Source organism: Uranotaenia lowii, chromosome 1 (assembly GCF_029784155.1).
Source record: "Uranotaenia lowii strain MFRU-FL chromosome 1, ASM2978415v1, whole genome shotgun sequence".
Lineage (NCBI taxonomy): Eukaryota > Metazoa > Arthropoda > Insecta > Diptera > Culicidae > Uranotaenia > Uranotaenia lowii.
This window is the reverse complement of record NC_073691.1, coordinates 187,724,452-187,747,699: the sequence shown is the minus strand read 5'-3', so window position 1 is coordinate 187,747,699 and position 23,248 is coordinate 187,724,452. Positions and strand designations below refer to the sequence as shown.

Below are 23,248 nucleotides of genomic sequence, written 5' to 3'. Positions count from 1 at the left end.
AAACTAACAAGATTGTTTCATTTAGCAGTTTTGAGCACGATTGCTCTAGCTTGCCCTACCATGAAGGGGGAGAAACGAGATAAAATTAAGACACATTAATGTCAATTCCCGGGGCCACTTATATTGGAGAAATTATGACTACTTACCCATTGAGGCTTGGTCTCCGTTTGGGGGAGCGGAGTGGTTTAAAAGTGGAATAGGTTTTTCGATCGGAAGGTACATTCTTGATTGGAGGATTTGTTTCTTAACAAAATACGAGATCAAATACGAGATATTTCGTTTTTTCGATAGCCGCCGTTGTGCTACGCTTAGAAGCTCGAATTATATAAATCTATATCACACATTCCACGCGCTTTTACCGCTCACAAGTGATTTCTATCCGTTCTCGTATCAAAAAATCTCAAAACCATCAATAATTTCGATAATTGAAATCACAAAAAAACCATCGGATTAAAGAGATTTTTTAATATCTAATTTGTTAATGGATGAAGGCTAAATTTTGACATCTTTTACTAATTAATTTATCTCAAGTATAGGTATGAACTAATTTTTTTCGCAATTTGAATAATACGTTTCAAAGCCTACAAATAGTGCTTCATTATGTAGAAAAAGAGTTGTTGTTTTAAGTTGTTTTAAAACACGATCAAAACAGTCGCAAATGAGTGAATTTACGTCACAAAAAAGAAACTTTCTAGTTTTACGAGGGCACTTACATTTACCAACAAAAAAATGGATCTTCTTTGGAAATGACGAGTTGATTCTGAAACATTTAATTCTATAGAAATGGATTGAGTGAATTAACAGCACAAAATTTTTTTTTTTTGTAAAAATATCTAAGGGTAATATGCTCTGACAGCTGTCTTGAATCTCCAGATGGTTGTTTTTTTTTTTTTTTTGAATAAAACATAATTAAAAAAAAACTAAAATTATGGAAAAAAATCTTTTTGTTTTGTGAGTACCGTAAAATGGGGTAACATTGATCACCGGGGTAAATTTGACCAACAATAAACTTTTCCACTTTATCATCAATAACTCAGTCTTTAGTTTGAATTTTCGAAAACTGTTTTCTACGTTTGAAAGCCTAGTCATTTAATGATAAATTTTTGATATTAAAAAAAAAGAAATCTTCCAAGTGTAAGGCCGTATTGGACAAATGGATAGGAACCCTATCAAATCGTTAGCTTTGAAGTAAAAATGAAAATGGAAATAGTAGGAGGTCCTAGGGGAATGAGTGAAGGTAAAATTTTATTTGAATTTTGTAGCTCAAACTATTTATCAATTATTATAATTTTTGCCCCTAAATGTAGGCAGCATCATAGTCCTTTTTTCGATTATAAATATTTTAAAAATGAAACGTTATAAATCAAGATTAAATTGATAAACTAGCATTTTTAAATATTATGGAGGTGTTTTGTATCCTTAATGTTCAAGAAAACTCGATAAAACCGTCAGAATAGAGACTGATCAATGTCACCCCAAAGTATCAAATTCTGAACAGAGACGAAAACGATTTTTAAATCAAATTTAAAGTAGTCTAATAAATTTCTGCATCCATGTTTTATGTTTATAAGTGTCCAGTACTGGTTTTAAAAATATAAAAAATGCCACATTCCCCTTAACAGAAAAAATAATCGAAATATATTGGAAAAAGTGATCAATTTTACCCCGGATTACGGTATTCAAAATCAGATTTTGAGAAACAGTAAGGAACAGTAGTAATTTTACCGTACGATTCCTCAATATGTTGTTTTGTAAGTGCGAGTCAAAATAAGGAAAAAAATAGAAAAACGATACTGAAAATTTAAAATTGAACAAATCGAAATAACGTATAGAAATATTGTGACGTGAATTCAGTTCACAATTCCGTTTTTTTTTAACTGAGCGAATTCACGTCACAACTTCAAAGAAGCATAATTTTGTTTGTTGTTGTTCAATCCGAAAGTTACGCATATCAAAATGTTGGTAATTAATTCGTTTACAACTTGTTCTAATCCATCAATATTCTTCAGGGGGAACTTAAAAGTAGGGTGATATGTACTAAAATCCAAAATGATCAATTCTAGCGTGAATTCATGTCACAAAAGTTAATCGAACACAACAGAAACACATTTAATTTTCTACTGACCAAATCATACTCATTTCAAAGGAAATTTAATTTTCATATAATTTTTTGCTCATCTCGAAAAATAATAAAGCTAGAGAACTGATCAAGCAAAGGGAACCAAATTTGGCATGACTGGGTATTTGAATGCGAAAAATATTCTCGGACAATCGTCAATCTTTTTAAAATAAATATTTTTTAAATTCATTTCATTTCAATGATTTCAGCTAGTACAATATTTTGTAGTATTTTTTTACCCCTAAATGTATGCAGCATCCCAATGCTTTTTCTTTAAAAACATTTTTGGCAGAAAAAATGTTAAATTTAATTCGAATATAACCCAAAATAACTGCAATTAGTGAACAAAGTTTGTTGCATCTTACCCCTTTTTCTTAGCAGGGTGAAAATCGCGTGTTTTTGTAAATTTAAAAATAACTGGTGAAATCAATAATTTTTCTGACTACGTCAATTTTATGTTCTATCAACCTCAAACTTTTGAACCAAATAAGGCATTAAAGGGATTACTCAATATTCCTCCGTTCTTCCAGTAGTGAGATGGGAAGATGAAGGAGGGCTCCCATACAACTTTTTTAGCATATATCTAAAACTTATCAAGCAAATGGCCATATGTGAAAAATCACGTTAAAAGTATACGAAAAATATCTTAGTATTTATCACGAATTCAAACTCAAATTACAGTTGGCATTGGGAAGAGCTTCCAAAAGAATGATGTTGAGATTTAATCTAAAATTATCTACAAATAAAATCAATTTTATATAATTTGCCAATATGCGATAACTTCCATTTACTTTCAAAAGTGTATCAAAGCGTACCTGGTCATCAAGTTTAATGATAAAACTTTATTCTACAAAATTTAACTTAAAACTTTCGGTAACTAAATTATGCAAATTTTATAATATTTGAATGAGTAGTTTTTGAAATGTTCCAGTAGCATTTGAATTTCTAGACCAGTAAGGCCGGATTCAAGAATATCATAAGAAAAAGAAACAATATTAAATCTGAAAGGTTAAAACGTAAAATGTAAAAGTAAAGAAAGCCCCCGTAAACTCATGTTTCACCCTGGTGTAAGCATTCCAGATTTGTTCCTCAACCATCCGGGCCGGCAAATCCGAAGGTTTCCTGAAATATCTGAAGAAATCTACACATTTAAACCTTGTAAGTAATTCAGGTCAGGTTTGATTTCAAAGTGATCCCAAATTTTCTGGACAATAATCGAGCAAATCCAAGCGCAATCTGAGTACCATTACAAACATTCATAGGGAAAGTGAAAAAAAAAACACTTGAAATGTAAATGTTCTGTCGAATCACACCAGCAGTGTTTAAATCGTATTTTTAACTCGACTTTAAACCAAAAAATTATTTAGATAAAATAAAATATTAATATGAATCAATTTAAGTTTTTGTTTCATTTTGAGTAAAATGTGGTGAATTAGTTCGAGCTAAATATTGACTTATTCCTAAAATACTCACCCAAAAAAAAATTCTTAGAAAACAAGTCCGGCAATATGTTATGCTTACTTTAGAATGAATAACACAACATTTTCTCCTCGTTAAGGGTTTCAAAATATTTTCCGATGTTCACAGCGGTTCAAACGATTTCTTAAGACTTCCTCCACATTTCACGATACGATTTCTCGGTTCATACTCGTCTTGAGTACCTACTATTTTTAGATAAGTCGATATTTGAATAAAGAACTATTTACAATGTTCATTTCATTTCATTTCATTTCTCATTGCTCTAAACGATGTTTTATATTTTCGATGCTGACCATTTCTATTTTGAAATTATCTTCTATTTACGGTATTCCAAAATTCTTGTTACAATGTAAAATTCAAAGTAATATTTTGCTATTCGACATGCTCAAATTATTCTCAACAGATAAACATTTTCATAGTTCAACACCAAATTTCATTGAATAATTCTCTCGTTTTATAAAAGTTACTGAACTCGAACGTTTCAAATATGGTACTAAACTCATTTATTTTTGGTTTACAGTCTGATTATTTTTCAAGATTATGATTACTGATGCTTTTATTTTATCGTTAACTAACTGATCCCGTACGAACTCCGTTTCGCTTTCAACTATTAATACGCGAAGATAAGCGATATTATAAATTCACTGTCTAATAGAACACCCGTGAGTGAACCTCGATCGGTTGCAATGCAACATCATACTATTCATGTAGAAACATTAATTTGTTTATATCGACGACTCCTTTTCATAACCTAGACGTGCTCTTCTATTGTCCAATGACCGAAAAATTTGATCATAAACATCACAAAACATTTAATGTGGACAGCCCTTTTGGCCGACCTGTGACCCGAAATTTTTAACGACTCCTTTTTTTCCGACCTCGATCGAAAATTGGACACATGAAATCAATTTTCTGGCCTTCAAAAATCTCGTGAAATAAAACGAATGACCCCTAACCCAAAACTTGATACCTAACATTTATTGCCCTTCCCTCAAAACTTCAATTTGTAAATTGTTAAATCAATCCAATGACAACGACACTATCATTAAAGCAGTGAACACATAATATGGACGTACCCTAAACCGAAATTGGACATTCGAGATGAATTGTTCGTCACAAAAACTCTTATGTGCAAATTTCCATGTCAATCCGATGCATACTCACGACAAAATTGAGAAAAAAATTAAATTTTATATGGACGACCTCTTTTTCAGACCCTCGATCAAAAATTGGACACATGAAAATAAAAAGCCCTTCTCTCAAAACTCTCGAGAGCAAATTTTCATCACAGTCTGATGCATAATCATGACAATATTGCAAAAATGATGAACAGTTGATATGGATGACCCCTTTTATCAACCCCTGACCCAAAACTTGGAACCCGAAATCAATTACCCTTTCTTTTAAAATTAATTGCGCAAATTTGCATGTCAATCCAATGTGTAATAACGACAATGTCGCGATAAGAGTGAACAGTTTATATGAACGACCCCTTTGGTCGACACAAAATTGCATAACCAAAAAGAATTGCCCGTCTCTTAAAACCCCAATGCGCATATTTTCATCTCAAACAGGTGCACAATATCGCGAGAACAGTGAACAGTTAATATGAACTACCCCTTCGGCCGACCCCTGTGTAGAGATGAGATGAAGGATATGCAGAAAATAGATTAAATTTAGTAAAAAAATAAAACAAAATAATAGTTGTATTCGGCAACACTGAAGGTATATAAAATAAAATAAATTTCTTGGCAACGTTTTGCAACACGAGGCAAAACAAACAAAACACAGTCAGTCATTGATCTATTCTTGTGAGCGACAGACATGTCTGCGTGAATCTCTGAATTGAGATTCGTAAAATCACTACACCCTGATCCAAAATTTTACACCAGAAATGGACTGCCCATCCCTAAAAACCCCTGTGAGCAAATTTCCATTTCAATCCGATGCAACGACAATATCGACAATATCGTGAAAACACTGAACAGTTAATATGAACGACCCCTTTCAGCGATCCCTGACACAAAATTTGATACTTGAAATCGATTGCCCACCCTTAAAAACCCCCGTAAGCGTATTTTCATTTCAATCCAGTGAACCATAACGTCAATATCACTAAACCAGTACCTGTGTTGTATGGACGACCTCTTTTGCCGGCCCCTTACACAAAATCTGATACATGAAATCATTCCAATCCGATGTATAATAACGTCAATATCGCTAAAACAACATTTGTGTTGTATGGACGACCCCCTTCAAAAGGGTTCATCCGAAAATCTAAAAGCATTTTTCATCATTCCTGGTCCTAATGAGCACCCATGCAAAATTTCAGCTCTCTAGCTCTTAAGGCAGCTGAGCCTATTGAAGACAAACATACAAACGAACAAACAAACGAACGAACAAACAAACAAACAAACGGAAATTACTTTTTATACATATAGATAGATAGATTAATCTTCATTGTGAGTTCATGTTTTCAATTTTCTTTACCAACAAGCACAGTTCTTTCTTTGTAGTAATAATCTATCGACTGGTTGAGTAATGACTAAATTGATTTTCGCCGATTTCTATCAAGAAAATAAAATCTTAAAACGATTTTTATGTCTTCATACAACATTTAGGCGTTTATCATGACTTTTTCAAGGATGTGTGCGATTTCAACGTCGAATAACCTTTTTTTCTGTTGATTTTCTAATTCACTTTAGACTTCCAAACATAGCCTATAAATTTTCATCATTTTTAATCATTCGCTTACTTTCAATTTAACTATCATTTCTCAAAAATATGTGACTTTCAATACTAATTCTTACACTGGTTAAACCAAATTTGGAAATTTGGATTCAAACCATGATTTGGATTCTGGGTCTAGGAGCATTTCTAGACATAGAAGGAGCATTTGATAATGTCTCGTTTACATCAATAATGGATGCGGCACTTCTTCATGGAGTGCCTAGTGTTATAACTAACTGGATTAGCGCTATGCTAAGTAACAGGAATCTTCATTCGTCTTTAAGACAGGCTTCAATTACAAAAATTAGCACACGTGGTTGCCCACAGGGAGGTGTACTATCACCTCTTTTGTGGAACCTAGTTGCAGACGGCTTGTTGAGAAAACTCAATGACCGTGGAATACCAACCTATGGATTCGCAGATGATTATCTTCTGCTGGTAAGAGGTTTGTGCATAAGCACATTATTTGATATAATGTAACAAGCTCTGCACTCTGTTGAACGATGGTGTTCTCTTGTAGAACTGTTAGTTAATCCTCTAAAAACTAATATTGTATTATTTACTAAAAAACGTATCACCCGCGGGGTGCGCCCTCTGCTGTTTTATGGTTCCGAAATCACCGTGTCTGATCAAGTTAAATATTTGGGTGTCATTCTTGACTCCAAATTAAACTGGTCAGATCACATCGAATTCCGAATCAAAAAAGCATGCATGGCCTTCGGACAATGCCGACGTGCAATCGGGAAAAACTGGGGTCTCAAACCCAAACATATTCACTGGATTTACTCCACAATAGTAAGACCAATTTTGGCCTATGGGTGTCTAGTGTGGTGGCAGAAAGGAAAAGTTGCAACAGTTCGGACTAAACTAAATTACCTTCAAAGAATGTGTCTCTTAGGGATGTCCGGATCGTTCACAATAACTTCTACTGCAGCACTAGAAGCTCTATTTTCTATCAAACCTCTACACTTGTTCCTAAAACAGGAAGCCTTTTCATGTGCTTTTCGTCTACAGGCAGCTGGTCTCTGGCTGTCAGGAAATATCGAAAGATCATCGAGTCATACAAATGGGTAGCCTGAATTAGTAAGATTAAACAAGCTTAATTTAGCGCCAAACGATTTAACACTCTCGAGTAGTTTTCCCTATATGGGGTTTAAAGTCAAATTTGCTTCTCCTCAAGAATGGTTATCAGGTTTCGTAGAGGACCAAATGTCCTCTCATATTGTATTGTATACTGACGGTTCATTATCAAACGGCCGTGCAGGTGCAGGAATTTACTGTCACGAGTTGAACATAGAACATGCTCAACCTCTAGGTAAATATTGTACAGTCTTTCAGGCTGAGCTATATGCTATTATGTATGGAGTGCAAATTGCACTTCAAAAGAAAATTATGTTCAGAACAATTTATTTCTGTTCAGATAGCCAAGCAGCTATCAAATCACTTAGTGCTTCCAGTTCTAGATCAAAACTGGTAATCGCATGCCGGAAAGCAATCGAAGAACTTGCTGAAGGCAATGGATTAAACCTTCTATGGGTACCCGGACATGAGGGAATTTTTGGAAACGAATGCGCCGACGAACTCGCTAGAGCTGGATCGGAAAAGGAATTTTACGGACCAGAGCAGGCTGTTCCAATATCGCCATGTTGGTTCAGAAACCAAATTCAAACTTGGTCCTCTAACCAGCATAAACGATACTGGGAAGAGTTGGACACTTGTCGCCAAACAAAATTATTTTTAGAAAAACCATCTCCAATCATATCGAGTTACTTGTTAACTTTAAATAAATCTCATTGCAGCATCCTGACCAAAGCACTCTCCGGTCATTGTAAACTCAACACCTTCATTGTAATTTCAACACCTTCGAGATAGATCAAAGGCTCATCGAAAATGCCGCAAGGAAACTGAAAAGCTCTTTTGCTCCTGGACCTGATGGAATTCCGGCTGTTATTTACAGTCGATGCATCGAAGATCTCTCGTTGCCGCTAGCCCAAATCTATAACCGATCATTTCAACAACGTAAATTCCCGGATTATTGGAAAAATTCCTTCATGTTTCCTGTCTTCAAAAATGGCGAACGACGAAATGTGAAGCAATATCGAGGCATTACGAGTTTATCGGCAGGATCCAAGCTTTTTGAAATTGTTGTAAGTCAAGCCCTCTTACGCGCTTCCTCACATTATATTGCCGCTGAACAGCATGGGTTTATGCCTGGCAGATCGGTGAGTACCAATCTTTTAGAGTACACTTCGTTTTGTCTGAACCAAATGGAAAGAAAAAAACAGGTCGATGCTATATACACCGATATCAAAGCGGCATTCGATACGATTGATCACGGAATCTTACTCGCTAAGCTAGCTAAGCTCGGTATTCATGACAACATGATCTCTTGGTTGAAATCATTCGTCACTGAGCGGTGTATTAGGATTAAATTTGGTGATAGCATATCATTTCCATTTACTAACCGATCTGGCGTGCCGCAAGGGAGCAATTTGGGACCTTTACTGTTTGTTCTGTTTTTCAACGACTTGATCCTTAGCTTGGAAATTGGAACCAAAATAGGATATGCTGATGATCTGAAACTATTCGTTCCAGTTGAATCCACTGTCGATTGTGCACACCTTCAATCTTTACTAGATCACTTTGGTGAATGGTGTAGACTTAATAAGCTATCAGTCAGCGTCTCCAAGTGCTCCGTTATAACATTCCATAGAAAGAAAACGCCAATTTTATATGATTATAACATCGATAACCAGCGCCTTGACAGGGTATTTGAAGTTGACGACCTTGGAGTTATCCTCGATGCTCAGCTTACGTTCGATAGTCAACGAACTTCAGTTATAAGAAAGGCGAATCGTCAGCTTGGCTTCATCTCCAAAGTAGCACGAGAGTTCAGAGACCCATTGTGCTTGAAGTCACTCTACTGCGCACTTGTCCGGTCAGTTACAGAACATGCTGCAATTGTTTGGGCTCCCTATCAGTTATGTTGGATTTTGCGAATCGATCGTGTACAAAAGCGTTTTGTTAGATTCGCTCTACGACATCTACCCTGGCGTAATCCTGAAAACCTTCCCGCATATTCCGAACGGTGCCAGCTTCTGGGATTAGAAACATTGGAACGCCGCCGAAAAACTCAACAGGCATCATTCATCGCAAAATACTGAATGGAGAAATTCAATCGCCAAACCTGCTAGGAATGATCAACTTTAATGCTCCTTCGAGGACTTTACGTCATCACTCTTTGCTATCGAATCGAACCCACCGAACATCTTACGGACATAATGAACCAGTGAGTGCAATGATGCGTACGTTCCAGATTGCTGAGCATCTACATCAATTGGGGGAGCCATCTAGCCGATTCATCAACCGAGTACGCCAGTCTTCATTGTTTCGTGTTATCTAATTGTTTTGTATAGATCCTTAGTATAGATAATTCATTAAAACAAAATGTTCGATGAATAAAACTTAATAATAATAATAATAATAATAATAATAATAATAATAATAATAATAATAATAATAATAATAATAATAATAATAATAATAATAATAATAATAATAATAATAATAATAATAATAATAACTCAACTATCACATGTACAACATTCAGCATGCTGAATCTCCAGTATGTGGTAGTTGTGAATCAGATGTGGAAGATCCCTTCCATCTTATATGTAACTGTCCCTCATTCGCAGGTCTACGTTTTGTACTCTGGGATCTTACGCTATAAGCGAATCTGAGTTTAAGACATTAAACTTAAAAGACATGCTATCATTTCTTACCGAATGTAGAAAAGAGCTTTAATGCTAATAATCCCTAGTGGAAAGGCTTTATGCCATCTTAAATAGATTGAATTTATTTCTTCCTTCAATAGGTTTTTCAGGTTTCTCAGGTAAATGATGAAATCTTGGATAAAAAAAGGCTAGGCACAATTTTCCCGCATGTTTGGATAACGTGCCGCTATTAAGCCTACCCCCATTCTGATACCTGATGTGACTTTCAATACTTATTCTTATACTGGTTAAACCAAATTTGAAAATTTGGATTCAAACCATGATTTGGATTCTGGGGATATGTTTTAATTAATGTTTTCTACATCTGAAATTAAATTTTTGAATCTGATGTAGAATTCAGAAAGATTCTCAAAAATCTGGAATCTTGATATAACATAAGTAAATATTTTATGATTTGTACTTAATTTTTTTTTATTTTAATTTTTTTAGGAATACGATCAGAATATACCAAGGCCTGATTCGATACCTAAGGTTTGCAGATTCCCTTTATACAGTTTTGAAACAATCTAATCAAAATTTTAATTTGGAATATTTAATTTTAAATAAATAAATAAATATTAGGAAGTTGAACTGGGGATTAAATTTTGGCGCATTATTTTACATTCCATAATAATCACATTATTCAGTGTCGAGTGTGTTCTCAAACAGCGTCGTCATGATTTTTTGTCATTTGCCATTTCCAGGTCATCGAAATTATGCAATTTGCATGAGATTACATCACCCGGAAGGGACATTTCTGTTCGTTGGGGGGGTGACAATTTGGGAGTTGTACATGATGGCCCCAAACGAGACCGAAAGTCAATGACATACCCATTCCAGGCCAACAAGATGTGGCCAGATTTATGAACCGCTATCCGGTAACAAGGCAGTTAATTGTTCCACAATTCCACTGCGAGACTTAACGGACATGTTTCATTATAAAGGTAAACTTTAATCGACTTTTTTTGGGTTATCATATGGTAAATAAAAAGATCCTGGCTGGATCCTGGAACTAGGAATATTTTTTTATTTTTTTTTTAAATTAGGAAAACTTTAAGATTTCCGTGTCTCTCGGCATGTTGTGTGGGAGTTTGTTTTTGATCCGTTGCATCCGATATGCTATCGCTTGTTTTTTTTTTTTGCAACAGAGAGTTTTCATCGAGGGGATCCAAAGCGGAAACGACACGGAACTGGCGGTTCGTAAATCTGGCGATATTAATTACATTGACAATTCATATCCTCCCTCGTTTGGGAATGAATTGTTTATGCCTCGCGCTGCCTGGTGTGCAATTAATTAAAGTCCCAGAGTTACACGTGACTCCGGCCGGGATAGCTTTCGTGGTACTGCACTGTGACAGTCGGATCGGAATTGAAAATACGGGGCGGGGCAGGACGGCACAGGTATCAATAATTTTGCCGCTTCCTATGTTTCAGATAACAAATTTTGAGTGACGTCTTGTGTGCTGCTCGTAAAATTGAAAGCGTCATGTGGTTGACGGATGCTTGGAGCAAAAGCGATTCGATTGATTAATTTATTAGTTTACAGATCCGGCGGGGATATTTATTGGCTGTGTCAATCGTTGAATAGAGATGACTTTAGTTAATTTGGGTTCCAAATTTAGATATCAACAAGTGTTTCACATTTAAGTTCGAATGCCAACCCGATCCGCAGCCCGAAAAATCTTCGCTTTTTGAGCCAATCCGTCTTTTCACCGGTGGCCGCTTCAGAAACAATTTTTTCGTAGCCTTTTGCCCTAAAAATTTGCGCTCCCTCAGCCAATCTGTCTTTTCATCGGTGGCCAAACCATAAACATACAATCGTAGGAGCAGCCTTGAAAATCTGCGCTCCTTGTGCTCATTCTACCGACCACGTCCCGCAGAACTGAAGTCCAACACGCAAACTAAGATTATATTCTTCAATTTACACTTGATTGTTACACTTGGAAGAAATTTAAATTGATAAACACTATATTTTAAGAAATTTAAAAAAGTAACTATCCAATAGAATTTATTTGCAATTTCTACTTAAAGTATGTTTAAAAATCAAACATTTCTAATTTTAAAATTCATTTTGTTTATTAGTACAACTCAAACACTGCTCGATTCCACAAAATGCAATAGTGTACCGATCAATTCCCAACCATTCCGGTGTATTATTTTTCGATAATCCTTGGGGCACCCGTAGAACATCTATTTTACATCTTGATGAAACCAACCCGACCGATGTTGGTTGATGGCTGTCCGGATTCGGGTTTTTGTTGAATCTGCACTGCGAATTCCCACCAGAAAGCAGCATGCAAACCAACTGACATGCATTATTCCGAAATTGAATGGCGACGTATCATCGTTGAAGAAGATGTATTGGAAGACGAGTAGAAGAACATCTTGGTTCACCCCGGGGAGTAGAGACTCTTCTCTGCTGCAGCAACAATTCTGAACAAACTTAAGCTGCGAAATGGTGCCTTTGCTGATGCTGCTGCCTACGGGTAATTCTCAGAGATGGAAACGATGATTATGATATCCTTCCTTCCTTCCTTCCCAGCCCAACGCCTCCTTGGAAACTGGATCCGGAGAAACGACACGATCCCATATTCCATTCATTCCCGAATCGGTTGATTAATCGCTGCTGCTCTTGGAGCAAACCTTGGGAGCGGAAAACATTGTGAACCTATTCCAATAACGATGTCGCAATTCCCTGGGCGAACTAGGTTTCCTTCGGAATGATGACATTAATTCATGTTCGCAAACATATAACCCCGTTTTTGGTAAATTGGTAAAATTATCAAAATTGTAACTATTTAGTTAAAATCCCTAAAAAAACTTTCAAAATGTTGAAAAAGTCGAAATTTTCAGAATGGATGGTTAAATCCAACCCAGCTAGATGATTTGCTCAAAATCACGGTAAAATAAAGCGAGCAACCGGTAGAGTTTACCAAAATATATACTTGTAATTATTACCAAAATGTCATAAATTATTACCGAAATGTCTGTTATTATTACCGAAATATATGCAGCTTTAACCGACTACTACTAACAACTTACGAACTACTTCTAACTACTAACTACTACTATTATCGAAACACCGATGTTTTTTTTAACCGAAAAACTGTAAAGTTCGGTAATATTTACCGAATGATCGGTAGATTTTACCGAAAAACTGTAATAATTACCGAAATGCCGGTAAACTTAACAAAAAAGTGGGAAATTTTTACCGAAAAACTGTAAAAATTTCGGTAATATTACTTAATTAACCGGCCTTCTCGATGAGAAGTGATCTCCTTTTTAGTAAGAACATCTTAATGTTTTGAATTTTTTTAAGACGGATAGAAGGTTAGAAAAATGAAAGCTGGTTAAAATGAGCGTGTAGAATTTCTGTTCAGCACATCGACAGATAAGCTCCCTTTAACTCAGAAACGAATTCGTAACGTAACGTAACGTAACGTAACGTTTCGCAACCAAACCCCGGTTGTAACGAACGCGATGATAACTAACTGAGAAGGCTACACATCGAGAGATCCGTTTGGAATCTTTGTTAGACGCATGCAAGCTTTTCGCCGAATACTTTCACAGTGCATATCTTATGAACAACGCAGAAATAAGACAACAACGCCAATTAGGTACCGGCAGAAATCTTACCCGAACTCACGAACCAATTTTTGAAAAAATGTTTGAGTGGAATTGTGGAGCCATTACACTTGGAAAATTTGACATGTTATACCGATACACAAGAACCGTTCCAGATTCACCGTCGAAAACTATCGTTGTGTTGCAATTGTCTCTGCAATACCCGAACTTTTTGAGAGTAATGTATATGGCAAGATTAACTCGGGGGTTAAAACGAAGACTTCGGACGTTCAGCACTCTCAAAAAACGCTCAACCGTAACGAACTTAACAGAGTTTGTCTCGATAAACTCACAGTGAATGATGCAAGGTTCCCAAGTTGACGCAATATACACTGACATGTCCAAAGCCTAACATTTTCTCGGAAAATAAGTAACATCCCTCATAAATACCGCTTAGAAAATGACTGCATTATTGCTCGGCAAAACTTGGGGTTGGAGTTAGACAGTTAAATTTTTCAAAACACATACAAAAATTTTAGCAAAGGCAAATGCCTATGTTCGTAATTGTAAGAAGAATCTGTAACGAACTGCATAAACCCTATACGTTTATTTCAATCTCAATTGTGTGGCGACCGTAACATATACAATAACATACTAGAGAGAGTTAAGAAGAAGTTTTTGAAACCCTGGATGACAAGCAAAAATGCCGGAGTATCGAGTCTTTTGCATGCTAAATTGTAGGTTTGTACTCGCTGGAAATCCGATGGAAATCGATCGGCGCGCTGTTTTTGAAGGATTTAACTTGTGGAAGAAATTATTCGCCATATTTGTCATCTCTAATATCTCTTTACCAGAGTTCAACAAAACGCACGAAAGAATTTTTTGCATTATGCAATTTTTGTGCATAATGATCAAAATTCCACAACTGCTTCACAAATTGCAACAATTAGCACATTTGCACTCTCTTTGAGCACTGGTTTCTCTCGTTTGAACTCAAACCTTCTTATTTTCTCTGAAAAAATGCCACAAATTACCACACATTCAATCATTGGCTGCATTGGCATCTCCCTTCATTTCAGTTCCCCGGTTTTAACAGATGGTAGGGCGAAATGGGCTTAGTGGGAGGATTATGTTGAAGATTTAAGGTAACCTATTAATGATAGTAACCAGCATTTGTAACTATGAAAAAGTCACCATGAACTAGAAAATTTTCAACATTTTTCCGAAAAAACGCCAAATTCAATAACTTTACGAAAGGATTGATAAAATGAATGTTGGTTTTTTCTAGTAAGTAGTAATAGTGACCAGCACTGGTAACTATGAAAATTTTACTATGGACTAGTTAATTTTCGCGAAAAACGCCAAATCAAAGAGCTTTACGAAAAGATTGATAAAATGAATGTTAGAATATTCCAGCAACTAGTAACTGTTTTCTCACAATGAAATTTTATTTGAATATAAACTATCATGTTTCCGGCCCTATTTTTTTTATTGTAGCTAAAATAAGGTTGCCAGATTTTTTTCAGCACATATCCGGGCCGGACCAACCGGGCACTTTTTATAAAAATATGGCAAAATCCGGGCATTTCATTTCTAAATTGACTACCAAAATCCGGGAAATATACGAGTAAATTTTGTCAAAACCCAGAAATTACTCAACAAAAATCAAGATAAAAAATATGAAAATACTATTTTTTTTCATCAAAATTCATAAACAGATTTGAAATCGTATTTTAGGATTTGAAAAAAACCTTTCATGATTACTTTTGCAAAATCTGATCGAAAAATTTTCGTTTTGGTGGCTAAATAAAAAAAATTTACAATACAATTTTTTTTTGTTTGATTTGCCAAATAAAATGAAAAAAATCCGGGCTAAATCCGGGCATTTTTTAATGAAATCCGGGAAACCGGGCCGGAACGGACTGTTCCAAAGTTTTGTATCAACTATCCGGGCAAACCCGGATAAAACCGGGCAATCTGGCGTGGCTGGTCGCACACAAGATTGTAATTATTCCGCTATGGACCATGATCCTCTGAATCACTTATAAACTGATATAACTCTGCAACACATTTCCATCAACCAAAGGTTCGTGTCTTCACTGCTTAGTAAGTGATTAATACACTGGAAGTGATGGCGCCATCATACAAACATTACTCCACGTGTTCTTATGACACGTAGAAAAATATATAGAAATTTCATTTTCTACCAAGCATTTTGAGCCTGCTTCAATTTTTCTGCGTGCAAAAGTTTAAGTTGCTATGGTGTTCAATTTTTGTTATGTTTTCCTCCAAGTGAAAAAATGTCCCGATGGTTGAAATGTACTAGATTCATTGAGCTTTGAAATTCGAGGAACAAAATTTGAAACTTGCCTACCTATTAAAAAAAACTATTAAAATTTAAAATATAATTTCATAATATAATTGAAATAAAGTGTAAGAGTTTTTAAGACTTTCAAAGCGAAAATGTTCTTTTTCTTATTGAGGAAAAATTCGCAGTACTTTAAAAATGGATTTTCTGGGAAACGATTTAGTCTAGGCATTTTAGTGAAGAATAGACGATTTAGATCATCTGAAATTTCTTCAAATTTCCCCTTTAGATAAAATTTTCAGAAGATCGTACATACACTCTTCTTGGATAAGAATAGAATTGACCCGATACATTGAAACTAAAGTTTAAACTAACTGAGTCATATAACACTACATTAAAAATATTTTCGGTATGTCAAATGAACATTGAATGATTTACAAAAAAAATCGAAATTTAGCTGTAGTTATCATTACATGATCGGGAAACGAAGCTTAGGGAATGATGAGCTAGTTGGCGCCAGGAGCTCTGGGCGATAAACAATTTTCTCCTACGCAGGGGGAGTTATATCAGCTTATCAGTGCTCTGAATTACAGGAAAACAGCTCAAAATGACACTTAAACTGATGAAAAACAAGATTTTTCCTGGGCCACGGGGAGGTAGTAACCGAATCACGTGATATACCCTTGATCCAGAAATTTCTCGGAATTTCCTTTCGAGTGTTCAGCAAATCGATCACATCAGGATAAAAATTTCCTGTATCCTGTATGACAGTCGTAATTTCGAAATGTACCTATTTGTTTTTTTTTAATCTTTATTTGTTCGCTGTCGGTTTCATCGTGGAAGTGAAATTATATGAAATTATTTTTTTTTAAATTATTTATGTCTTCCTCTGATGATTCCAATTTATTTCCGTTCTTCTAAGCACAAAGTGCGTCATGTGTTGCTGGAGGCCGTGCTGGAGAAACAGTTCTTCCCGAAGGATCCTCCATCGCAGTTATACATTGAAAAAATCAAAAGGCCCCAGCTAATAATTTTTTGCCTATTAAGATACGAAGTTACCATCTTGGACCAAGTGGTTCAGCAGAAAATTTCTTTTAGAGAATTTATAAATTGGCTCAAAAACCTGCTATTGGTTCGCACAATGGCTCGTTTCCACAGAAGAAACAAAATTATGTTGATTTTTCAGTACAAAATATTCAATGTTCCCATACAAACATAAAAGTCTAAATTTCCTCTTGTAAACGTTACTTAAAAATTCTGCAAAAAAAAACATGGATGAGTTTTGAACCAAAACGAAGCTTTTGAGACCCCAGGGTTTGAGAAATTTAAAAATGGCCCCAATTCGACTCAGTCTAGCATTAGACTGAGTTGATTTGAGGTCATTTTTGAATTTTTCAAACCCTGGGGTCTTAAAAGATTCGTTTTGGTCCAAAACTTATCCATGTTTTTTGCAGAATTTTTAAGTAACGTTAACATGAGTAAATTTGAACTATTGGGTTTGTATAGGAAAATTGAATATTTTGCACTGAAAGATCAACATCATTTTTGTTTCTTTTGTTGAACTGAGCCTGCTGGTGGGTTTTGTGCCAATTTATAAATTTTCTAAAGGAAATTTTTCTGTGAGCAATTTTGTCGAATATCATAACTTCGTATCTTTTTAGAAAAAAAAAAGTTATCAGCTGTTTTACAAGTGTATGTCTTTTGGCATTGATAAACAATGAATTCAATTGACACCACTGCTGTGCCTCACGAAGTATTGCATGAAAAGTGGTCATGCAATACCTAGCTAGGCACCTAGCAGTGGTGTCAATTGAATTTATTGTTTATCAATGCCAAAAGACATACATCTGTTAAACAGCCAATAACTTTTTTGTCTAAAAAGATACGAAGTTATGGTATTAAACAAAGTTATTCAGCGAAAAATTTCCTTTGAAAAATGTATGAATTGGCACAAAACCCGTTAGTAGGCTCGGTTCCACAAAAGAAACAAAAATGATGTTGATTTTTCAGTACAAAATGTTCAGTTTTCCCATACAAACCTAAAAGTTCAAATGTACTCATGTTAACGTTACTTAAAAATTCTGCATAAAATCATGGATGAGTTTTGGAACAAAACGAATATTTTAAGACCCCAGGGTTTGAGAAATTTAAAAATGACCCCAAATCGACTCAGTCTAGTCTAACATTCCATTCTTATCAAAGGCTTTTCCAATAATCTGTGTTTTTTTTCCTGTTGTTTATCAGAGCCGGAGCAATCCGATAGAATTCTTAGCAACAACCACCCCACCCAAAAGCCAAATCAAAGTATAAAATCGGCAGCAGCAGCCTTCAAAATCTGCGCTTCCTAAGCCAATCTGCCTTTTTCCACCAGACGGCCAAATCAAAACAAACAATCAGCAGCAGCCTTGAAAATCTGTACTCCCTGTGGCAATCCGTCTATCTCCCGGAGACCGAATCACAAACATTGGGCCTTATTCTGCGACGCGAATGAAGTGACTCGGAGTCACATTAGTCGTAGTCACGTGACTCTAGTCGGGGTATTCCGAGAGGCGACTCACTCACGGTGACTAGTTCATTGCCTCGGTGGCTTGATGTTCATTTTGACGTTCCAGAGGCAATGAACCAGTTTCATCGGGTTCACCATGCGAACTGTCAAAGATGTAAGGAACATTCAAAGCAGGTAGTGTGATATTCAATTTCTTGGATGACGTCACATACATAAAGAATTTCAAAATAATGTATTCAATTATGTAACCAAACCCAATGTAGGACTTCAATAAGAGTTTGATTTGTATTTTTGTACGTGACAAAATTTCAGATTTAGATAAAATGCATACTGAAAAGTATTTATTTTAATTTTTTTAATGAGATTCGAAATCAAGTCGAAATGTTTTTTTTTCTCTATTCGGATTCCCCATTTTGAATCGAAAATTAAAATAGCTAGAGAATTTAAAATGCGGATTGAAACTTCAAATCCAAAATTTTAATGTATATTTACGTTTGTCTTATAAATTGAATGTATCTTATTTGTATTTGACGATAGAAAAGGTGTCATCTTTTTTTTTTGCAACGATTGCGGTACTATGTGTCGGATCGAGATTAAAATTCTTACATGGGAGTTTTACAGGACTGATTAAAAATTTAAAATCAGATGATAGAAAAAGGGGTCGTTCATGTTCATTGTTTGATATTTTTGCCATCAATTTTTTATGCCTCCGAAAAAGACGTAGATTCATACTCGTGTGTCGTTTTTGACGGATTTACATAATCTAATTTCAGTTTGAAAAACTTGAAAAAAGGATAGTGTATAAAAAGTGTTTGATATTAAAATCGATATATTTTCATTAATTGACATTTTATAAACTTTAATAACAATAATAACTATACTTTTAGCTCTGCCTTAATATACCAAACAAATCTTTAAAACTACATCATATATGATGAAAAGAAGCACCACATATGACGGAATTTTCAGTGCGAGTTACATATATCACGTCTGTAAATTTGACAGACGTGTTGAATTTTCCAGACATGTAATATTCAACTTGCATCCAAAATTTCGAGACATGTGATGTTCTGTTTATTTATTTCATGCTCTGATATTACAAATTTCTTCGTTCTTCGTTGATTAAAAAAAATGTTTGAATGACAAACATTTATTCATCAAAAGCGCAATCTTATCTCCTCACATAACAATTACACACTAACTCACCCGAAAATAGTTTACGACCTGAATATTTGGCCAAAGTGTTGGGCTCAAAAACAGCAGGTCGCTGCCGGAAGGTCAAAATGCGGTGTGAGATTTTTTTTAATTTAGTAAACTTAGTTTTTTTTTTTTATACGTTCAACGAATCACATCAAGAGTTAAGTCATCAATGAATACTTACGAGTTAAAAATCATTCCGACACTGCATTACAAATTTTAATTTTTATTTAAACAATTTTAATGTATGTAGCACTGGGTAGACTAATATTCTGAGTTAATATTCAGATTACAAAACTCATATTTATTGGTAACAAGTATAAAGACCGGAAGTGCCCCTCAGACCAGCGTGTCCTTACGAGACTTCGTATAGGGCACACCAGGCTCACTCACTCACACTTGTTTGACAAAAGTCCTGCGCCGATTTGTCAATTCTGTGGTGTACAAACCACAGTTCAACACATCTTAACTGATTGCTACGGATACAAGGAGGCTCGAGAGGAACACAACATAAAAGGAACTGTTTTCGAAATTTTAAAAAACGAAGAATTCAGCGAAAAATCTCTTCTAGACTTTTTGAAAAAATGTAACATTTACAAAACTCTGTAAAGTCCACAACATTAAGACACGCATGCCATACAGATGGTAAAGTGTCTCAAAAAAAATTATAATATAATATTTATTGGTGGTTTTAGCGTTTGTGTGTTCGTTTTTTAAATTAATTTAGGAATTTTAAAATAATTCAGACACACAGAAAAAACAATGAATGGTATAAAACTAATTTCTATGTAACACAAAAATGTTAACATGTGTAGAATACTGGCTTGATCCTTAAAATCCTTTGCGAGTATATAAATTCTTTCGTAACAATTTTATTGACAGCTTACTAATACAAAAGCAAAAAACGGATAACTATACCTTTGACATCAAGTTATCCATGACCCTTGACATTTCTTTGTGGTTCATCCAAAAATGAATTTTGTCCAACGTGTGCACTTATTCAGGTGGTGCATGTGGTATTGATTTCATGCACAACTTTGTACATACGGTTACATATTTTTAACCCAATGCAGTACATTTAATATGCAAAGCCATTCCTTGTGTTTGCGTTTAACTCAAACAATAGAATTAGCACTCTTTGGCAACAAAAAAGTATCGTTTTTTTTTGTTTTAATTTATGTCTCAGTTTATACATAATTTTATGCATCACCTCCATTTATATCTTCATTGACTCTCTTGCCTTTGCGTTCATTTGCGGTGTGGCTGGATGAATAACGCGATTTGTCAAAGAACGTATTTCAACAAAATTGTAAATTAGTGGCAGCTGAAAAGGTAATTTTTATTCAATAAGATTTTTATTTTCTTATAACAATTTCAAATTATTTCAGATCTATCTGCCCTTCGTCGTACTGCTGTAAATTATGATACGGTGGAGGTCTAGCTGTCCATTTGTGTCCCATGGTCAACAAAACAGCGCGATACGGTTCAACAGACTGACGAAGCTATGGGAAAGAAAATGGACCGGAAAATTAAGTCGCAAACAGAACACCAGAAAGTGGACATACGTAAGAAAGTATGTATTTTATTATTCAATCTAACTTTTTCATTAACAAATAATAAAATTTGTTCCAGTATGATCTGCGTTCTTCTAACCGTAATGATGGCAGTAGTGGTGGATCAGCTTATTCGCGTTTGCCCGGCCAGCAACACGGAAGGTCTGTGAAAAAATTTCGAGCTACGTACTTTTCCAGCTGACCCAGGAAGTGACATGCATGCCCTCCAGTATGTTCAAAGCTGAAAATAGGCCTAGTTTATGAAGAATTGCTTTTATGGTTATCGTGTGATGCCTGGATAGTTGTTACCATCAAATGATGGATGGATTCTTTAGTACTTTTTTATTTTTCCGTTAGAGTTGCGGAAAAAACACTAAATCATAAAATGAATACAAATATTCTTTTTCCAAATTAAGTCCGAAAGTTGATTCATAAAAGTTTAATTTAAGTCGGATTCTCATTTCCATTTCAATAATGCACTATTTTATGTATCACGATATCTATTAAACATGGATGGAATTTTAGAATAACATTTGAAAACTAAAAATCGAGAGGCATAGGCTCGGTTGAGGCATGATAAATCTTAAAAAAAATGATTTTTCAACGTTCGTCAATGTTTCATTTTCAGAAATTTTTAAAATTGCATATAGGTGAAATTGGTATCAGGTTTTTTTTACTGAATTTTGTTAAATGGAAATGATTCTGAAAATTTCTTTGTAAAAATTGTTCAAAAAGAATTCCCTTTTAAAACAACATATTTTTAAAATATTTGCCTATAAAATTCGATTTATAAAAAAAAAAAGATTTAAACTAAGAAAATGAACCTTTGTTATATTTTTTCAAAACATTTTTCATCTAAAAACATTTACTTTAAAGTTTCTGTTAACAATATTATTAATATTTTGTCAAATTGAAAATTTTTGTTTTTATTTCTTCCAAGTCACCTGCGGAATAGGTTACGACTTCAAAAGTCACTTGGCACCGACTTGAGTCACGCCATTCGCCTCTGAGAATACGGTGACAGTAAAAAAAAGTTCATTCAAGTCACCTAAAGTTCATTCAAGTCACGGCATTCGCCTGCTAGAATACGGTGACTATAAAAAACCAAGTCACTTCACGTCACTCGCCTCGCAGAATAAGCCCCATTGTTTTTTGTAGCAGCAGCCTTAAAAATCTGCGCCCTCTGAGCTTATTCTACCAACTACACCATTTTCGTGAATTTTCGATTATTAAAAATCTCAATTCAGAGAATCACTCAGACATGTCTGTCGTTCACAAAAATCGATCAATGACTGTCATATTCTATATTTGAAATAAAAATTTGAAATATATTTTGATAACTTTTGCAGCAGTTTTCTGTGAATTTTTAATATGTTTCATACGACGTAATGAAAGCTGAACGATCTTCGGTAAGTTAAGACCAGATTAACGAAGTTCGGTAGAAAAAAGACTTGTTCGGTAAAATAAATTACCGAACTCGGCGATTTTCGTTTAGTGTGTAATAGTAAGAGAACGATATGAGCTACGATTTGCACGCTTACTCAGTAAACCCAACATATTTTCTCAATCCTACCCCTTTGTCCGGCATCTTTCATCCATCCCTGGTAATCCATTAATCTTATCATCTTTACCCGTTCCTTTACCCTGGCTCCTTAGCAAATCTGAGCTGGAAGGTATACGGTAAGGATGATAAATTGAAGTTTGGGACCTCGTAATAAATCTCGATGATTATTCAAATCCAGTGCAGCTAGTGTGAGTTGGGATTTCTCCCGTAGCAGCATCTGGCTCAGATGAACTGCTTTCGTTCCTCTTGAGTTTTCTATCCCTCGGAAGCAACTAGCTAGGCAGCTAGCAATCTCGAGCTTCGGATGGATATGGGAATGAAGATCATGACGTTGTGCTCAAGATGGCGATGATGATGATGATGAGCATGATGATAGCGACGATGATTATTGTCGAGAAAGACTCGGATGATTGATAGCGCCCTCGTTTGAACGGGACGAGCTGATAAGTGATTAT

The 23,248-nt window shown here is 35.1% G+C and overlaps 1 protein-coding gene and 1 long non-coding RNA gene across 2 annotated transcripts in view; one reads left to right on the top strand and one right to left on the bottom strand.

Annotated features, from left to right (window-relative positions):
* The window catches only part of LOC129738226 (uncharacterized), a 166,743-nt gene that overhangs the window by 35,232 nt on the left and 108,263 nt on the right, over positions 1–23,248 (bottom strand). The gene's annotated exons all lie outside the window — the stretch shown is intronic.
* Positions 20,923–21,488, top strand: LOC129740481 (uncharacterized). Its single transcript, XR_008736260.1, has 3 exons — positions 20,923–21,008; positions 21,065–21,249; positions 21,309–21,488. It is a non-coding gene; the product is annotated as an uncharacterized LOC129740481 (long non-coding RNA).